Source organism: Blennius ocellaris (genome assembly GCF_963422515.1).
Source record: "Blennius ocellaris genome assembly, chromosome: 23".
In the NCBI taxonomy this organism is placed as follows: Eukaryota; Metazoa; Chordata; class Actinopteri; order Blenniiformes; family Blenniidae; genus Blennius; species Blennius ocellaris.
The window spans coordinates 12382772-12404106 of NC_137672.1; positions in this window are offsets into that span (position 1 = coordinate 12382772).

Genomic DNA, 21335 nt, shown 5'->3' on the forward strand with positions numbered 1-21335 from the left:
GAAGAATACCTGATGAGTTCAGGACAAAAAAAGTCTGACCTGTGTTTTGCATCATTTCCCATTTGCTTGAGTTTCCTGCGACTCATTAGGGGCTCTCATGTGCTGTATTTTCTAAAATTTCCTCCGATTCATCAGTGAGGAATCTGAGCTGATCGTCCCGTCCGAATTCCTCCTCTGTTGTTTATCGAGACAAATTGCCCCTTTTGAATGGTGAGACAGGCCAGGAGATATGTCAAGTGGAATCATATGAGGTGCAAAGCCGAACCTCAACTCGGGCTCAATCCCTCCCATCTGCTGACCTGCGATGGGCAGACTATATCTGGCAACCTAAACCTTTTTTAAAGTGACTGAGGGAGTGAGGGAGACTGACTGGCACTGATGGGACCCGGCCGGGACTGTGATGCCGTGCTGCACTGCGCCCGGGCTTCACAAGCCTGATTGATAGAGTGTGATGAGACTGTCACTGAGCAGGGAGAGCAGCAGGGAGATATGCTCGGCGGAGGGAGGGAAGAGAGCTGACCAGCAGAGAGAGATAGAGAGAAATACATTTGAGAACATGTGAAGGATGAAGTGGGGGAATGAAGTGGCTGGATGGAATGTGTTTTGGACATATGAAGGATGGGGAGGTGGTGAAGGGCTTGGGAAGGTGGGGGGTGGGGTGAGGGGGGGGGGGGGGGGGGGGGGGGTTCATTTAGGTGAGTCAGATACTGAAAGGCTGATAACTTTGCTCATATGTAAGTTAGGTTTGGAGGAGGCACATTCTTTTGATACAATACTCTTTTTTTTTCACCTGAGGAAAGACTTGAGGAATGAACACAATTCAAAGTAACTAATGATAAATGAAAATTACAGCCACGCTTTGTTAACCCAAATTAATACAATGTGGTTCAAATATGGCAGTGGTGGACAGGAAATGAATGCAATGTAATTCTGACTGGAAAGTCGGGGTTCACGTCCCACTGAGGGAAACAAAATGTGTGCCAAATTGAACATGTGGATCACAATCTGCTGCGGTGACTCTAAAGCAAAGCAGCAAATACACAATTCTAACGACAATGAAGCCCAGCATTTGCATGTTCTTCCCATGTGTGCTTTGGTTTTAATCATTGTCTTCCATGTTTTATGATGGATAGTTAATCCACACACAAATGCACATATATTTGCTTTCTTCTGTACTGTTGAGTTGAATATGCTCTATATTGATAGATAACTATTTGTGGCTGCTGTGTATTTTATTAGTACTTGTTTGCATAGAAGAAGTTGTTTCACTTGGCGTGTGATGACGATGGAAGGATGAATAGATGGATGGATGGGGTTTCTTCAGCAACCTTATCTTAAGTAGTTTAAGTAAAAACAATTTTAATGAAACATCTATTATAACTGTGCCTAAAAAATAAATCAAAGGTCCCATATTATGCAAAATTCACTTTATTATGGGTTTCTCACAGTAATATGTGTCCCCATAGACTATGTATGAGGCCCCAGAAGTGAAGAAAACCCGTCATCTCCCTCACTTTTCAGTGAATGTGTGCTCATACAGACGAGTCAGAGGATCTACCATCATGAAGTCAACTGGAGAAATAACTACTCCCTCTGCTAGAAGACACTCCCGTTAACCATCCTACAGGTAGATGAGCTCTGCCCTCTAAAATTATGAGTGGGGGCCCTTTTTTCTCCTGACAAATGGTACTGGAAAACAGACACGGAGTAGGCGTAGATAGACGCATATCATTAGCATTTAAAGGTACAGACAGATAAACCGCGTGTTCTCAGTCGAGCTCACTAGAGGCACTTTTAAATCGGCTGAAATTCAGGACAAAGGCTGGATTTGGGGCAAGCATCTTTAAATACAATGCTGTTGGACCTCTGACACCTATGTGAAATTGTTGAAAAACTGTAAAAGACCTTTAAACAAATCTTAGAATATCTCTTGGACATATAACTTCCATTTGTACAATTTACGGTTGTTTATTGTCGTGGTTTTTTGTTGGGGCTTTTCTGGCAGCAGCATAACATTTGTTTGTTTCATCATCCTAGTCACAAAAGGCTTTTCCTGCATTTCTACCATTTCTGATCTCTGCTTTTAATATGTATTACAATCACTTGTGAAATGGATACAAGTTGCATTAGCCAAGGGATTCAGCTCTGACCTGTCAAGAATGTTAAAAGTAATATATATTTGATAAAGACGTGGGAACGTTGCAGATTATTCAGCCAGAGCTGCTTTGATTCCCAAAGCTTTATTCTTGCCCTCTAATATGCTGTCTCTGGGAACATCGCAAATAGTTCCTTGGCATGTTTATCAGTTTATCAGCACCTGCTTTGACCACAATATTGGATCTCGTGGACACATGGCATCCTGGCAGAGAATGGACCACTGGCTGAGTTAAAGCCCTGTTCTGGGAATTCCACAGTTCATGATTTCAGACTCAATAAAGGCACCATGTTTTACTTTTATCCTTGCCTGAGGAAAGAAGGCTGACTCACCAGAACGCCAAAGTTATTATTAGTGCCTCGTGTGTGTGTGTGTGCGTGTGTGCGTGCGTGCGTGCGTGTCAGTTTGTGAAAGACAGAAAGAAAGGCCGAGTTTTAGTGGCAGTGGTATGAGCATGCAGGAGAAGCATGAGGAGCTCTTATCTGCCGCCTGCCAAGCCCTGACCAGGGCCCTGACTCCTCGCGCTCCCACCACCACCTCCCCTCCCTCCCTCTCCAGCAGGGCTTCCCGCTAGTCTGCTATAGGCAAGGCGACCAGGTGAAATGAGCAATTCCCATTCAGGGACAGGAGTGCCGCACAGACTCACCATGTGAAATGGCTGCTCACTTTGGCAGATCAATGCACTCTTTTTCCCCTCATGCGCTGCTACTGAGTGATAGCCAGTGAGGAAAAAAAAGAAGAGGGGGGGGGATGGTTATGGGAAGAGAGAGAGAAGGGGAGAAGAGAGAGGCAGTTTTCGATGTATGTTTGTGCGTGTGTGTGTGTGTGTGTTAGCAGGGCATTTAATGATATTTGCCATGGCTGCTCTGAGTGAGTGCTGTTGGAGGAAAATGGGAGATGCTTTGCATAAACTCAAAAGACACGCAATATTGCTGTTCCGTCTTTGGAAGAAAAAGTGCCGCTCCCAGTCCCACCGGATATGAGAATATTCACCCGCTCAACTGGAAATTTTGCCAATATGAATGATATTAGCAATAATCATATTATAATGCTTAGCTGTGCCAAAATGACTTCCACACTTCTGCGTTGATGGGATTCATATGTCAGACATTTTATATCACACAATGTTCTGGACATCGAGTCAAAGCTGTGACATGACACTGTCTAATGTAGACTAATTTTCAACCAGCTAATTGAACCAAGTCAATAATAGGTGAGTCCCCCTTTTTTTTTTTTACATGTCGGCTATTTTGCATAATGTGCATTAGTTCACAGTCCATAATACCAATGTATCTCCATCATGGCATAAATGCATTAAAATATGTTTTGTTTTTGTTTTTTTTATGGGTATTGTGACATCAGAAAAATATTAAAAAGCATTCATGGCTTATATTTTAAATGGAAGGAGACCTCAAATATACAATATACAACTGACGCCTTATAGGAGAGGCAGAGTGACTGTCAAGTTCCCTTCTTATAGTGTTTACAAAATGTTATTGGCATAAATGCAAATTATTCACAATACATAAACTTGAACATGTCAGAATATATGATTTCAACAATGGAGCTTAAGATCAATCATTTTATCATTCACCTATTTAAAATTTAGATATCAGTCACAAATCTCCCATTATGTTTGATTCATACAGCAGCTCTCATTCATCACAAAGTGATATACGAGTTAATGTTATCCAATTCCTCATTTCATAAATGTTTAAAGGGTTGACTTAATGGTACTTCAGTTGTACCACTGCCAAAGTTTTGGTGGCTTCTTACTTACTTGAGTTCTATCTTCTTGACTACTTCAAACTCAGGGTTTGGGGAGTCTCCATCCAGTCCCAGCCGACAAAATACACGAGAGTTGAGGTGTGACCAGTTCAAATAGTAGCTGATTGGCCACACATTTATCAGTACAATTTAGGAATGTCAGTTCAGATTGTTAAAATGTGGTGTCAATCTTATTTTAATTATTTCAGGTAAGTACAGATTGACAGCCTACAATTCCTTTACTGCATGAGTTCTAGAAGTGCTACAGAATATGGATGGAAATTTGTTACAAAAAAAATAGAGGACATAAAGCTGTCCTAAGATTATGTCACCCACATCATATTTTATTGAAAGAGAAGTAAGCTGCTGTTAACCTCAGTGGACCGGCAGATTAAAATTGTACAGAAAAAATAATCACATTTATTCGCTACATAAGCATGAGCTTACTATATCAACACTGGCTTTAAATTACTTTTTGTTTTTAAGTGAAGAAAATAATGGGTTAATGAATAGCCAATGAATGCAGATCACAGTTTGAACAACGTAGCACGAGCACTTGACCTGACTTTTATTCAGTGCCAAATTATAAGAACAACCGTTTTACAGCCGTGTTGTAATTGCAGCTAGAGTCTTAATCATTTGGTCGAACACACTCCAATGTTTTGCAGTTTTACTGTTTGGTTTTACAAGCTCTTCAAACACCCCCTGGTGAATTTAAACAGAATGTTTCCTGACTCATAAGCAGCCGAAAAAATGAATCGCTCATCCTGACATTTCCCGCTGCTTCAAACAGAAATATAGACCACGGCGTTAGATGCTAACCTAATATTCAAGGATATATAGTTCGGTGACAAATGCTGCAGAGAAATTGATTGAACCTTTATTGCTACAGTGCAGGGAGCTCCCTTATTACTAAACTGCACACTCTACAATTCAAATTCTTATAAACAGTTTATTTTGCGATTCTATTTGTTTTAAAAGGTAATCTATCATCCTACTGCCTGAGCCCAGTGCTTCTTCTCTTCCAGCTGTATCAGGTCTCTCAACATCAATAAAGCCTGAGCTGAAAATATAGTCTGGCCTATGCAGACATGACAGCAATAAAGTGCACTTGATTATATGGTTGAAAGTCAGGACGAGGAGACAGAAGAGCGCAGGATAAGAAAATAGAAAAGCACATTGCCTCTCAGCTTTGATCGCGGCGAGCATCTTGAAGTTAGAAAGTCCCTTTTGTGCGCGGGTTTTGGCAGAGGCAGGTGCGGGAAGGTTGAATCTTGGTCATCAGCTGTCAAAGCGGTAATGAACAGTGTTTACGAGTAATACCATGCGCTGCCACACTTCAGGGTGTGAAATGTCAAAGTGTTCATTTTCGCCAAGCTCGTCCGGAGCTCCACTGTCAGGGCTTCGGCACGAAACAATAGGAAAAGGGAGGCAAGACAGCAACATGGAACTTTCTCCGTTTCACCCATTACAGTCAGGCAGCGAGTGTGAGGGAGAGGTAGAATGTCAAGCCTGGAAAAATAGAGATGCTTGGAAAGAGGGAGAAAAAGTGGGTTTCAAATGGATTCCATTTGGCAGACACATAATGATAGCTATTAACCAAAACCGAGGGAAGGAGAGCTGGAGAGCCTGGGAGAGACGCAAAAAGACAGGGAAAGACAGACAGCGGATGCGGGACAGACAGGCACAGAGAGACACCTGCTGTTGCATCACCTGCTGTAATAATAGTGTTGACATTCAAATGGAGAGCTGCGACAATGGAAGCTAGCTGAGGCAGCACCCGGTATTCAAGCAAAGAGAACACATCAGGAAATATTAGCAAGCGTCAGGACTTTCCATTGCACACACTGAATACCACTTGACCCTTTGCCATCCCACAAGTGCTTATGTATTGCAAGCGACTGTGTGCATGTGTGTGTGTGTGTGTGTGCATGTAAGATAGACCAAATGAGGAGATTCTTAAGGCTACGAACTGAACAATACTGTATCTTTATTTACACTGTATGCAAGTCTATATATGCTGTCTACTAGAGGGAATTATCTATAGACATTAATTAAAAATGCGCTGTAATGTATAGGGTTTGATGTATTTGATTGGCATTCCAATTCCACACACTTTGGCTCTCTGATTTACAGTTGTGCTATTGCTGAGACTCAGATTTAACATAATTCAAATAACGGAATGGATCATTTGTTGGCAAAATCTGTCTTGACTTCTCTCTTTCATGCACCCCATATGCCCCAAAAGGGCCTATCAATCAAAATCCGATTCAGCTGATATTACATTCACCTTTGCCCATATTTTATTCCCTTTAAAGTACACAGCGGTCTTTTGTATCCAAGTAGACCTGCGGTGATTGGAGCAGAAACTTTTCATGTTGGAACTCGGTGGGGTTTGAAGGACTGCAGATATCAGCAGATCTTTGCTGACGCGGGGGTCAATACCTATTATGGTAAAAGCAATAGTCAATACAGCGCTCTCACATTACTTGCTTTAGATGCGGTTGCTTTGAAAAGCGACGACCCTTTATACAGCACTTTGATGATGAATCTGACGGTTTAACGGGACTGTAATTGTTTGTTTTCGCAGACATTTTTTTTCCTGCACAGAGTAATAATAGAGATGGCCTTCAAGAGACGGAAGCTTTGAAAATTGACGATACACAGAGTTAACTCCATCATTGAAGCTTAACTGAAGCTTAGATTAACTGATTGTTTGCCACTGAGCTCTGGCCAAACTGCTCGAAACCCAGTAATCGCCTTGCTTTTTCCTCATCTTTCTCTAATTTTGCCTATTTGAATTCACCGACATTGATCATTAATGGCCAATCCAAATCACTTTGATTGGCCATCAACCTGCATTTTATGAAGCATTTGAAGAAATTATTTCAGCTCCTTAGTATAAAAGCTGCAAAATATTGACTGTGAAATGTTAGCTGTCGCCACTTTCATCATCATTACATCTGCAAATTAAATTCTAAATAACGGATATCCTCAAAAAATAAAAATAAATAAATGTATATATATATATATATATATATATATATAGCGCTTGCTCTTCATTTGTGATCAACTAAGGAACTTCATCTCTGCTTTAGTCACCGATGACGTGTTTCAGAAGTCTTAAGCCCTCAGAGCTCCAGGACACACACTTTGTTTGCTGTTAAGCAGCTAATTCCTCATCATATAATACAGCAAAATCATAACGCAAGTTGTTTTCTGAATGTTTTTATTTAAATTTTTTTACTGTTTTATGAGGTTGCCAAACTGAGAAGTACTGGTAAAGTATGGATGTTTAGAGGTGTTTAGGATGTTTAGAGGGACTCTGAGAAGTTAATGTGTCCGACAAAATTAAACATATTGCAGTTAAAGTAAAAACATTTGATTAGACTCACCTATGTAGATTGCAAAAGCCAGTACTGCCTCTATATATTTAAATGTGACTTTCCCAGCTGGTAACGTTCCCGGTTCACAGCTCTATAAATGCATCAACAGGGCCCAATTTTTACTACTAATGCCTGAGGCTTGACAATGAAGCCAGGGGAGTCTGCAACCATAGTGTACTGGATTTTTTTTTTTTTCCAATTTTCACCACAAGCCACATATGTTAACCTTTAAAATAATAAAAAGTTCATCAAGCTGTATATTTAGGTTTGAAATATATGCAAAAAATATCGCTTATGTTGCATTTGTGAAGTTTAAAACATTGACCTTAAACTTTTAGATGCTTTGGTTATTGTTGCCGTTTTTCCAGTTTTAATGTATTTAGCATTTGTGATTTTAACCCTTTTACCCATCTCTCCTTTTTCCTTTTGACCTTCTCTATTGGTTAAGCCATTTTACTTTTGTAAGGTATTTCAAATTCAACTTGTCCAGCCGTTTCTTGCATTTGTAGCTCGTACAGTTGCTTTGTCTGCTTTCGCTGTTTGAGCATTTTTGGTCATTTTAGGCAGCAGCTGTAGCTTGGTTGGTAGACTAGTTGTCTCTCAAACAGAACGATGCAAGTTCATTTGCCCTTCTCCCCCTGCCCACTTGCCAAAGTGTCCTTGAGCAAGACACTGAACCCAAATTGGTTCCAATGGATGGATTATGAACGTGATTATGTTCTATGTAAAGCACTTTGAGGACAACTCAAGTAGTGGAAAAGTACTATATACATTAAGTTAATTTAGCCATTTTGGTTCTCAGTAGTGTTCTAAGTAGTTTTAACCTTATTTAAAGCCATGCTGTAGTCCTGTAGTCCCATGGGTTAGAATATGTTTGATAACAATTCTGGTGTGCAATTAAAATGAAAACAAGTTAAAAGCGTACATCCACATATAAATATTGAAACTCTTCGGAAACCAATAGAGAGTTGAATAAGCAACGTTGTAGACCCTGGTCCCAACCTAAACCTATTAGTTTCAGTTGTTATTTTAAAGTGACTAAAACCATTAGTCGGGGCAGATTATGGATGTCAGTCTGTATTACAGGACAAAAAATACAATGAAGAAAGTGCTCAAAAAAGTTCAATCTTTGTCATACTTTGAGGAAATGTATTTAAAAGATAAGAAGGAAAGAAGATCTGAAACAATTCAGAAGAATAGAGGAGCCCAGGCGAGCATGAGCAACTTTTAAGAATTCTTTATGGGAAATGAGATTTGAAAGTGACAGAATTCCTGATGTCCTTACATGCAGCCTCCCGTGTGTATGCAAATGCCCTGTCCAGACCACAAATACACAAAAGAAAAAGTGGGCGAAATAAAATGGAGGAGGAAGCTGTGAAATATAATTCCGACTGCCTATAACGACTACAGTATCAGCCGTCTTGGATCTGTACTTCTTCATTCGGATGTTCTCATTTGTATCCACACCTGTGTCATTCACAGCCTTACGTCTTAACCTAATTTCATGGTCTGCAGGTTTGGATGGATGGCTCTGCTGCAACTTCTGCACTGAGGGGGAGGAGAGAGAGTGCTGTGTGTGTGTGTGTGTGTGTGTGTGTGTGTGTGTGTGTGTGTGTGTGTGTGTGTGTGTGTGTGTGTGTGTGTGTGTGTGTGTGTGTGTGTGTGTGTGTGTGTGTGTGTGTGTGTGTGTGTGTGTGTGTGTGTGTGTGTGTACTCACAAAATAACAGTTGTGGAAGAGCAAAAGAGAGAAAGAGGGAGAGGGAGAGAGGGTGATGATGCTCCACCACAATAGCACAAAGAATTGTAGGCACTGCCAGATATTAACCTTTTAACCTTGTACTTTTCCGTTAACAAAAATACATTAAGCTCCTCCGGGTAGCTGACAGTGAATTGGGGTTTTACAGACTTTCGCTGAGCATGACTTCAGAGGTGAACTGATTTTGTGGTAATGCACTTCAATTACCGTAAAGTCTGCACCAAAAACAGGCCACACAATGGTGAGGCGCTTAGCACTCTCACAAGGAGGAAAATCCCCAGCTCGAGTCTGGGCTTGGGCGTTGCATGTTCGGCATGTGCTCGCAAGGGTTTTCTGCAGTCATTCCACTTTCCTGTCACATGACAAAGCCACATGTTTGAAGTTGATTGGATCTTGCATTGATTGAACATTGATCTTGCATTGATTGAACATCATCACCCGAAAAGAAATAGAAGACAAAATGCATTCAGGAAGAAAAAAAAAAAAATTAATCGTGGACATGTTAACCTTAAAATCTCAAATAAAAGCGAGAAAGCTTACATTTGTCATGTAAGTGTAAGCAATTCCTATTAGTATGGCCCCAAATTGTTCCAAGGAACTTCAAAGGCAATAAAAAACTTGCTTCACTGGAATTGCTGCATATATTCTTAAGCAAAATGTCAGCGATGCCCTTTTAGTTTGCCAGAGCATCGCGTGGTGTGACGGCTTATTTAGCCAAACCAGGCATGACACCAATTACACTGGAGAGAAATCGATTCCAACAAAGCTCTCTGCTGGGACAAACAATAAACTGATCAAAGTGACTAGATGTTTTGCTCACGACAAGCAGCGAAATTAGTTTGTGCATTTTTAACCCCAGTAAAAACTCCACTTCTGAAAGCTATTAAGCATACTATCTAGCGTGGTATAAACACATGCATACAAAGACCCAGAAAAATAAGAAATGAAAGAGAAGCAGCAGCTGTGTTTTGCTGCTACAGTATAAGGAGAAGAAAAAAAGCACCTCTTACTGCTCCATTCAAGTCAGCAGAGTTCAACCAAATGCGCAAGTCGAGATAATTGCCATTTCAACCATTAATTGGTAAAGCTGGTAACATTTTATTTAAAGAAACGACAGCTCAAAATGTGGATATGCATCCAAGGTCTGTGGTTTTTTCCCATCAGTCACAGTTTTCTCTTGTATTTTCAGTGTCAGCGCTCTTCCAAAAATGATGAATACAATGCAACAAAAAAAAAAGGTTAAGTCCAAACGGCACACAATTAATGCCACTTGTTATCTTATCTCACTAATGACTTTTAATTTTACCTTTTAAATATTTATTCGAGAGTCTGTCTGCATGTAGTCCTCGCAAAGCGTTCCAATATAATCCTTCACAGGCGGACGGTTCTATGCAAAAGCTGCAACAAAACAAAAAAAAAACCAAAACATAACGTTCATATTAATTAAAAGGTTACTTTTGTCTGGAGACCAATGTGGCTGCTTTTAATCATCTCTTACCTTGCTTTTGAGGCTTTTAGTTTTCTGTGTTGTCATTAGACACGTGGATTTTGTGAAGTTCAAACGGAATGGGGGGTGAAATATAAAAGTGAACCGCACAGTTTGCACTAAGCTCATTTTTTAATTACTGTAGTATCTCACTCGTGCTCCATTGGTAAAGTCCTCACTGACATGTACAGTATGGTAGAAGATATTAAAATCATAATGAATATGCTAATTATCCTTTTTATACATTCACAATCCGACAATGGTTTTGTACTCTGATAGCGAAATTGTGAAATTCTATGTAAGCTATAATGAGTATGTGTAATTACAGATATTATAATATGTGCATTGTGTCATAACACAGTTCATTTTGTTGAATGAAGCCATAGATCTACAGTATTACTGTAATCAGTAAACCATAACTTGAACTCCACTTGTGAAGTGCTGGGGATTGTTGGTGCGTAGTTCACATTCAGTCCTCTCTTTAACAGTCCTCCTCCTCTGGATGCTAGTCCATCCAAGATAGAGCCCTCGAATGTCAGAACCGCACAGACCATTTCCTAGAGTCTGCTGTGACTGTCAAGCTCGGCAGACCATGAAAGCCATAGGAGGAATTTCCGGAATTACGTCATCGCACATCAGTGTGGTTGCGACGATTCCTTCAAGAGACTCTAAGAGCGGCTGCCAATACATCTGAGTCAGTCATGCCAATGAATAAAGTGGCTGGAATACAGGATGTAGGGAGGATGTTATTCATCTTTCAGAACATTCAGAGTTAAATCGCAAAGTGTACATTTTCAGAATGTGGTCAACAACATTAGGAATTATTTGGGTGTTTTTGAGTTGTTGTTTTTTTTTTTTTAATCATTTGAGTTTGAGGTAAGAACGGGGAGGAAACAAGTCTCTCTGGTACAATTACAGAAGTGTACTGAAGTCACTTAGCCTGCTAATACACGGTGTGATATTAATTACTGTTTGTAAACAATGCACTTTGCAGAGATTATTCCATGCACTCGGCGTCCTCCGTTTGTGTTCGGTAATTCTCACAAGTGATTAAGTGGTGCAGCTAGGACAGCTGTTCAAGATGAGTTCATTGGCATGTTTAATTAATTGCACTTGAGATAATTATTCAATCATTACTTTGATTAATTTTCTACGTCCCAGATAATGCATCAAACGTCTGCTTGATGTCAATAGTTTTCCCGAGCCCGAGTTGAATGAAGCTAACCATTTTTGGAAGCTTGATTTAGGGCTTGATACAGCTTTGAGGAGAAAATAATGCCAGTGTCAGAGAGGCCATGGCGGGGATTCATTATTGTCTCTGCATGGACGATCTGAACAATGCTAATGATCACACCACAGTGTCATCATAACACCGAACACCTGTCAGGCCTCCCGATTTTGCATTTTTTTTCCTATTCTTTGTGTTCCCAAATGCATCGACAACACCCTGCTGCTGTTCGCTTCAACGTTCGAAGTCAATCCGCTCGGCTTTGTGTTTGAAACATGCTTATTCCTCACCCCCTCAGATATGCAGGGTAGTGGCAACATCCAACTGAAGGAAAGCCAGGCAAATCGTTTGTGAGAGATCTTGTCAAACAGATTAATTCCCACCCTGGGCCTTGGGCTTCTGGACCGTTTTTCTGTCATGCTGCTTTGCCAGGCTCCCTCTTGATAATACCCCAAAGATAAAATTAATTGTGCAGGGAGATGTGGGATGGGGAGTAGCTAAAAGGACCTTGAGCAACACATGAAGCTCTCTTTTTCTCTCCGCTCCTCTGCATGTGAAAACACAGACACAATCAAACCGTCAGAAGCATGACACATTGCACTGATGATCACCAACTTTGTTAGGAAGTTTCTGGAAGTGAGGGGTTCTGAGAAAGATGCGGAGAGACAGAATCAAGCCTCATGAAATCTCCTCATCTGAGAAAGTCTGCGCTCAAATTACCATCAAAGTGCAATCCTCACTTCATCAGCAGTTTATGAAGAGGGGCAGCACACCAATATTTGTCTCATGCAAATCTAGGAACACACTTTACCTCAAACGAAACGTAGGTGACAGCGGTGGGAAACTGCATTAAAATAAGTCTGCAGAATAATTAAAAGACAATAACAATGATGCCATGAGGGTGTCCACAGGTCTGTAAAGTCAGTATTACTGAAATATTCACATTTGGGACAGTTATTTTTGCATGTATTCAATCCAAAACAGTAACTTATGAAAAAGAAAAAGAAAGAAAAAAAGATCAAGAATATCCCTTTTACTCCTATCCTGAGGGCACCGTCAATATTAAGTATGCCTGCTTTTTATAACCATAACTCATTGACCATTTGTGAAAGATTCCAAAACTACACAGCAGAAAAATACAGGTTTGTGAGTTTCTCGTGACAGTGAAAAACACACAGTAATATTGAAGAATTGCCAATTATTGAAAGTTCAATTTATCCTGGAACAGGGGAGAAAAGCACTCCGTTAGCAGAAAAATCTAAATAATTAACATTAATCATCTACAAAATCAACTTCACACAGACCTAAATGCTGAACGAATCGCCCACAAAAATACCTACTGCGTCATAGTATTATAGAGAAAGTCAGAGGACGGTCAAAGTCATGGCAAATCGATTCGGGCAATTCAACCAAATTTCATTTAAAGTTCACTTTGAGCTGCTGAGATATGGTATCCACAGTCAAATCCTGATTGGAATACTGTCACTTTAGCATTGCTCGACAGGATTGCACCACAATGTAGTCACACTTGAAATTAAGCAGACCTTTCCAACAATCCTGTGTCACAGCATACAGCTCGCAACATTAGCGCACAAGTGCAAATCCCTGCTGTGACAATATGGAGGCACACAATGTCTCAGTCTTTCATCACCACTGCCCTTCAAATGCTACCAAAAGGCCCATTTAACCAAGACATATTCCATGGAGGACAAAGCCAAAGAGCAGGTAGATTGTGGCAGCTTTGGCAACTTCAGTTTGTTCTTCATTTTTTATTTTTTAAAATAGCCCCTTGGCACTTGACTTGCCCCTGTCACCTCGACTGGCAGATGGTGCAAATGAGCCTTTATTTCTGCCACTGCGAGAGAGTGTGGACAGGCAGCCAAAGCACAATCACTAGAGACTCATGTTTGCATGGTTTGATGGCTGAAACAAAAGTGTTGCCTTTAGTACTGTCATAGTCGCAGCACATCACCGATCACTTCAGAGGTGCTGAATCTGTTACTACGAGTGCTTAAATCAGAGTTTTGTCTGCTGCCAGACTTTTTTATTTCCCTGTGACAAATGCAAAAACTGGAGTGACTTGCAGCTATTTTTAAATATATTTTTTAGTTGCACATACCGCCATGTCGGTGCTGTCAAGATTTGTAGTACTGTATGAATAAGCGATGAGATCACTGAATTGTTTGTTGAGCGTTCCGTTCTGTTCTTGCAAGAATTTGCTATGTAGCCCAAGTGAACTCGAAGAATGTGTCTGTGCGTACAACAAATACAGTTCTTGTGCTTGGCACTTCCCGGGATATGCGTTTGGATATCGTTTTAGAGGAGCATTTTACACACGCTTACACATTCTCAATGCATGTACAAAGTGGTGCACAGCCCCGCTCCAATGCTGTCAGGCCCTGAGCAGCCTGCCTCCAACAGTTTTGATCTTAAGTAGTCACCACTGTCACAGTGTGACATCATCAGCTGGGCTGGCAGCGTCCCAGTGGTGTCCTCCTTCAGAGCCGGAGATATCCTTCAACACGGCTCATTCTGTGATGCCGCAGTGTCACTCAGGGGTCCATGCAGGCAGTGCAGCAGGGATGACAGCCCTCCAAATGAGAACTCTGGAGCAGGTAGAAACTATCAATAGGAGCCTGGGGAGCAATTATGAGCACGCCCCCAGGGGGTTGCTCCATGGATGCTACGGCTTGTTTAAGTCTGTTAAAAACAAGCTGCAACCCCTGTTAGGGGATAGCCATGCTTGCTAGTTAGCTAGTCGCAACATTTTTAAGCTCAACCGGTGACACATTAATCATGAAAAACTCCGAGGGGTTGTCAAAACGAAGAGTTTAGCTTTGAAACGAACGGAACCATTTGGATTTTCTGTCAGCAAAATCTTGTCACTCGTCATCTGTGAAACTGTAAATTTGGTGATGCGATTAACAAGCTGACCTTTTGTAAGCTTTTTTCCACTCTTCAGCACTTGTATTTTTAAGCCCGTGAAATCCAGCAGGAATAAATTCAATAGCTACCTTTGACACTCAGCACATCACTCTCAATAAAATACCTTCAAATAATCAAGGCAGACAGATAATGGCTTGGAATAGGATGCGGCTTGCTGCCCTGTGACAGACATTTCCAATTAAAAAGGGTAAATAACTTGAGATTCATCTATTTCACCCTGTCCTGAGATTTATCAGTCTATCGTGCTTTAAATCCGTTCACCCCTGAAATGGTAATATTGCAGATTTGGATTTCCCAGGCAAAGAAAAATGTCATGTAGTTCCAATATCCACTGCTATTTAAATGTGCCTACCCCGTCAACCTCAGAGCTTTCAGAGGCCAGCTGAAGCGTAGGAGGAAGCTGGTCATATAGTATTATATCTGTGTATAAGTATACCGACATCATATTAACGGTATCTAGTGCCGAGCTGGTCAGACTTAGTTATTTGACTGTACATCAGCAACATGCCATTTCTGACTAACTGTATATTTCGCATGTGCTTTTTTTCAAAGAGAGACCAACTTCTTACCTTTGCATCATGTTTACCACAAGCTCCAATTAACTACAAGTTAAACAAACAGGCATGTGATATTTTCAATTTGGACTAAGTTACTAAAGATTGGTGACGGAGTACAGCTATGAGTAGCTTTATTTTGCAATTTATTTGGGATATTAACTCTTGTTAATGTTGTTGTCGAGCATGCTACATAGTGTAATAAAAGCCAGGCAGGTCTTATTCAGGTAAAACCAATATTTTTTTTAGGCTCACAATAATGCATTACAACACTGTTTCTTGTTGGTTTTTTTTTTTTTTTTACCAATATTGAGGCTGAAGCTGAAGTTACTAACAGCTGGACATCTTTCATGATGTCTACTATGAAGCAAGGATCCAATCCCAAGAGAGCAGCTCTAGAGATCTGCTATTGAAAAGAGCCAATCAAAACTTAAGCAACTGTAACTTACTTCCTAATTTCACAATAGTAATCGGTGGCAAATGTGATACTACAAAATATATAGGGCTAAATATAATTAGCACAGCAACACAACAATATATTTACATAATTGATCACTCCATTCTTTAAAAAAATATATATATTTCCTTCATGTGGTTAAGCAGAGCAGCACAGTTGTGATTATTAGCATTGGTGAATAAACATATTCCAGTCATGCTCTAAAAATGAAAGATTTTTTGTGGCTGCTTATTCAAACAGACTCAAGTGACCTACTTCATTATGATGTTCACTGTCCTCCCATAGTCTATCACATTCATTATGATTGTTAAAATACCTACAGTAAAGAAAAAGAAAAAAAAAAATACATTGATTCCCAAATCGAATTTGTGCATGGCCCAAACATGACCTAAATCTGACACAGCTGGATGCACAGATGAAGCTGTGACTGTGATGAATAGCTCGCCTTTGGCCCAAAGCTTGCCCAAGTTCTAATAACAGGAGGTCACTCCAAGGTCCAAATTGCCTCGTGCATGCATCCCAGAAACTGAGCCAAAACTGGATCTCCAGCGTCTGAATACAAGTGAGCGATATTTTGCAGTAATCGGCCCAGGTTGCCGGCCAAGTTGATTCCAACATTGCCTTTCCCTCGATTAACTTCAGCCAACATTAGCAAAACGACACATCATGACAGCGGGGAACGTCAGTGTGGGGGTGTGGGGGGTGGGGGGGGGTGGAGTCACTTTTTTTGTAAATAAAGTGACATGATTCATTAATGTGATAAATGGTTGAACAATCCCCCTCAGTCCTCAGCGTCAAGACCCCCCCCCCGCGCCAAGCCCTCCTTCAGGCGTCCCTCTCGTGGGCCATTCCGGGTGACAGCAGAACACTTAAACGTGTGCCTGTAAGTGCTGAGGCAAGCAGGTCTGCCAGCCAAATGGTCGCTCTTTTCAGCTGTTGAAGCTCCCAAGGACCCATTTCACTGTTAACATCAAATCATTAAATTCACCCCATACTCAGTCAGCGCGAGTATAGAGAGATTGGTAGAAAGACAATAAAGACCAGGTAAACTTAAAAGTGTGTGTGTGTGTGTGTGGGGGGGGGGGGGTGCATATAACGATCATCTTGGTTTTGATTTGATCATTTAAACTAGAAAAAGTCACGACTACGTTTTTTTTTGTGGTTTTTTTAAGCAAAAGTTGGGATGTGTAAAAAAAAAAGAAAAAGAAAAAATGTGCAAAACTTGACCTTCCCATCAAAGCCTGTGATGATTGCCCAAAATGAAAATCATGGCATGTGTGTGTTTGAAAGGAATTATAAATGTTCTTCAGGCCATGAAGCAGTCCGTTTTATGTTCCGTTTCCGTGAGCAAAAGGTAATATTGATGTGCACACGAAGGCTTCAGGGGTCAGACTTTGTATTATTCTGGGCCACCTCAAGCAAATACAGTCTTCAGCTGTTTCTTCCGCTACACTGCGTGCATTTGGTGTTTGAATACAACTCTTGCATCTGATGCATGCCACCTCGGGGTACAAAACTGCTAACTGTCCGCAATTATCTTCCATCTTTTGCGAGCAAATGGTCCATGATCTCTTACGTGCGTCATATAAAAAAGATTGGAATGCGGCATAACAATTCCCAGACAAATCATGTTTTTGGAATTGCACAATGAAAGTGTGCTCTTTTGTAACTGTTGTGCACGCTTGTGCTTCTGGCTACACTTTTCTCTTGTGCCAAACATTGACAGGTCCACAAAAAAAACAAAAAACATGATACAGAACACAATGCTCCATACTGCGTAACGGACCACTTAAGTACTAATTACTCACATTTATGTCCGCAGCCACATCATACAGAATCATTTATTGTAAGAATTCCACTATTTGGGTGTATCACAAGGTGACTGGACTGGGCAGTGAAGTAAGAACACACAGCTGCTGCAACTCCTGCTTGTATAAACAGTGTTAAGTAAAGACGACCAAAACTAATATGGTCTTTAGAAGGAAGATGAATGTGACCAAGAAGAAGAAAAAATAAATGTTGTTTTTTTCAATGTAGAAGCTAAAATGTGAGTTCTTGCAGCTGGAGAGAAAATGGCATGACAGGCACACAGAGGATGTTTGACTTTTCAACTTTCATTACTGTGAGCTCTGTAATCTTCATCTTCAAGGAAAGCAAAGACAAGAGGTGGAGGACATCATGTTTGAACTTGCTCTGCACAGTGTGAACGTACAGCTACATCACCAGCTCTGCTTATCTTGGATGCTATAAGTTTGTGAAAATCAAACAAATGCATTTGTATGTTTTTCGCGCATCCTTTTTAGATATATTTTTAAATCAATCTCCCACGTATGAAGATAATGGTTTTGTTTTATTAGTTGTGTGTTAGGGTGCTCATTTAAAAACAAACAAAAAAATCGTGACTGATTTAATGAACTGTCAGTTTTTGAATAGGATACCCGACAAACATTCTGACTGATGACAATATTATGTGAAATGTCCATGCACTTATTAATAACCAGCATGTGGCATTGCGTTAGCTGCTTTTTAATTAGTGAATAAAATGAAACACAGGCCCAACCTCTCAATCAAGACACATTTAATTCCACATTGCAAAACCTCATGCAGTTGACTTCTCCACTTTTTTTCTCAACAGAAATGCATGTTTTTATTGGATCCTGTGAATGTGTGTTTGTGTGCCTCTTTTTTTTGTGGACTCATACTTCAATTGCTATGAAGTTGAAGAAGAAAAGAAGTCACAGTCAGATGCTTTGCTTGAAGGGCCGGCTGGTTTTTTTGGCGAGCACCCTACTCACCTGTGTACACGACATGAATAGAGCTGAAAGCAAATTTGTCCTTCCTTATGGTGGGTCAGACTACAAGGCAGCACAGATTTCTTCTGCTCCCCCCCCCCCCAGAAAGTATATTACAGGTTTCCAAATCAAAAGCTGAATTTCAACACAGTGACATATGAAGCCTTTGCCTCAAGGGCCCGATTTCCTCATTCTCTGGTGTTTTAACAATGAGGCTGTACTTGACAGTCCGACAGAAGCAGTCATGTTTAAGTGGCCCTCGAGTTCAGCCTGTTTTGTGTAACAGAGTTAAAAGCACCACAGAGCATCAGTTCTAGAAAACAGGGATGTGCGCCTAATAAATAGCTGTCAGACAGAAGCAGGAACATGTATCAAAACCTACTTTTATTAATGTGCCCATCACCCCAGAACAAGATGTAATTAAATATACATTAATGCCATCTAAAAGCGCAAACTACTCTTATTGAATTTTTCTCAGATTTACGTAACAATTTTATCGTGCATACTTGCATCACTGAACTACACGATTGGAGCCCTGAAAGTGTTCAATTTGAGTCTCCTTTATCCACATTTCTGTCTGAGCACGTTACAGTATTTTCTGCATTACTTTGAAGTTCTGTGTAGATGTTGCTTGTGTTTTGGCTTTTGTTTTTTTATATGCCATCTCTGGTGTTTTGTGTCCATTATATTTGTGTGGTGAATTTTGTATTTGTGTTCTGGCTTTTGTATTAATGTAATGTCTTATGTATTGCTGATTTGCATGTTGGATTCTTGTTGCAGCTTCCGTATTTGTGTTGCGGCTCTTGTATTTGTGAGAACATTTGTATTCTTGTTAGAGCTTTTTATTAATAGCTTTTGTGTGGTATGTTTATGTTGTGACTTTATTTGCACAACCCTTTTGGGTCACTGTAGGAACAAAAAACAATCTTTTCGATAGATAAAAGTTGTTACTTCTGAGTTCTAGTATGGGATATTATTGTGAATCCCGTGAGACAAGACTGTTAACTAGCACATTTTCTATTTTCTATTTCAGTAATTTTACATGCATTTATAGCTCTTTAATAATCAATCTTATCAAAGTCTTATGTCCCTAAAGAGAGTGCTGCTTATTTTTATAAGGACATTCTGAAACCCAGCTCCGGTTTTCTAGCTCGAAGTAAGAGTTTGTCACATCTCAGCTCGATAGCTCAGCTAACTGAAGTGCTTAGGCTCTCAGGTTTGATGGGGGCCTTTTTTGCAAATGTGAGCTCTTTTCATAGATGGTCAATTGGATTAAGATGGGGACCCTTAGCATGGTACTTTGGAACAGTCCAATATTTTCTTCTTATGACATCTTGAGTGCTTTCAGATTCATATTTTTGGGTCATTATCCTCTTGAAGGAGCCTTGACCTGCGACTGAGACGGAGCACTCGACCACTGGGCAGCATGTTTCACCCCCAGACTACGCTGATAATCTTCAGATTTCATTGTGCCCTGCACAGATTCTAATGTATCCTTTGCCAAATGCAGCAAAACAACCCCATTGCACCACTAAGCCTCCTCCGTGCTTCACAGTGGGATGGAGTGTTTTCCTTTGAAAGGTTACATTTTTCAGCTGTGAACTCAGAGCTGATGTGACTTACCAAAAAGCTCTCATTTTGTGTCATTCTCTCAGAAACATTGTGGCTTGGAGCCCACTTTCACTCACGGAGCAACATATGGTGCAGCCAGACACCATTGTGTCTTCATCTTCAAAGTCAGCATGGATCTGTTTTGAAGTATTATCATTTTTTCCAGTTGTGGGCCTTTCTTTTTTTCCCCTCCTCAGGCCACATCCACATCGACCTAAAGATGGTGTTGTTTTCTTTACCTTGACCATGCTTGCCAACAATATTCTGCCTTATCTTCTCCGACAAGCCTCTTGTCTGTGTTCAGTGCAGCGCACATGATGATAACAGAGTAATGGATACTCTTAACAAAAGTGCTGAACAGCTGATGATAAGGTTAAAGACACTTGCGATGTTAATTGAAGACAACAGTCTGCTCGAAATGTCACCACAATTCAATTATTTATCATAACTTCTAAGTAATATCAATAATTTCATCCAGGTTTACAAACAGTAACACAAGCTTTTTTCTCTACTCATTATAATCCAACATTAGGTGTTCCAACACCTCAAATACATCTGCATATGTTTTTGTATTTTTTGTGCACTGTTTGATACTTATGATCAACTTTTTTTTGCTGCAAATAGGTAACACTCAGTTCCAGCCAACATGGAACATTTTAATATCAGTCAGAACAAAGTGACACCACACACTACAATCATTTAGCAAAACCTTCATTGAGAACACAACAACATAATTAGGTGATCAATTCTGTTGTTTTCTGTGTTGACTTGTTTATAAATGCAAACTCTTGGCATATAACTTTAATGTACTTTGAATTTCTTTTCCAACTAATGCACTTTCAGCAAAAATCATTCTTATTCATTTTTTTAAGGGCTGCACATTATCTTTTCCTCATGAAACCTTTGGAAGTCAAATGTGGAATGGAATGTATCAGGATTATTTTCACTAAGGATTTTACTTGGTAACTCCTTTCTTTAATGGTGCATTGCTGTATTTCTTAGCTCATATCATCACCAAATCTTGATTCTGTGAAGTCACAAGGTAGAAGTGAGCACAGATCATCCTGTATGCATGAACACACAATATACTAATGGGCTTTCCACTTCTAAAAAAAAAATGACATTGTTCTGAAGAAAGAACTAGCCTTCCTATTTATTTATACAGTACATGTGGGGAAAGGGTTGCTTTTGAGCCC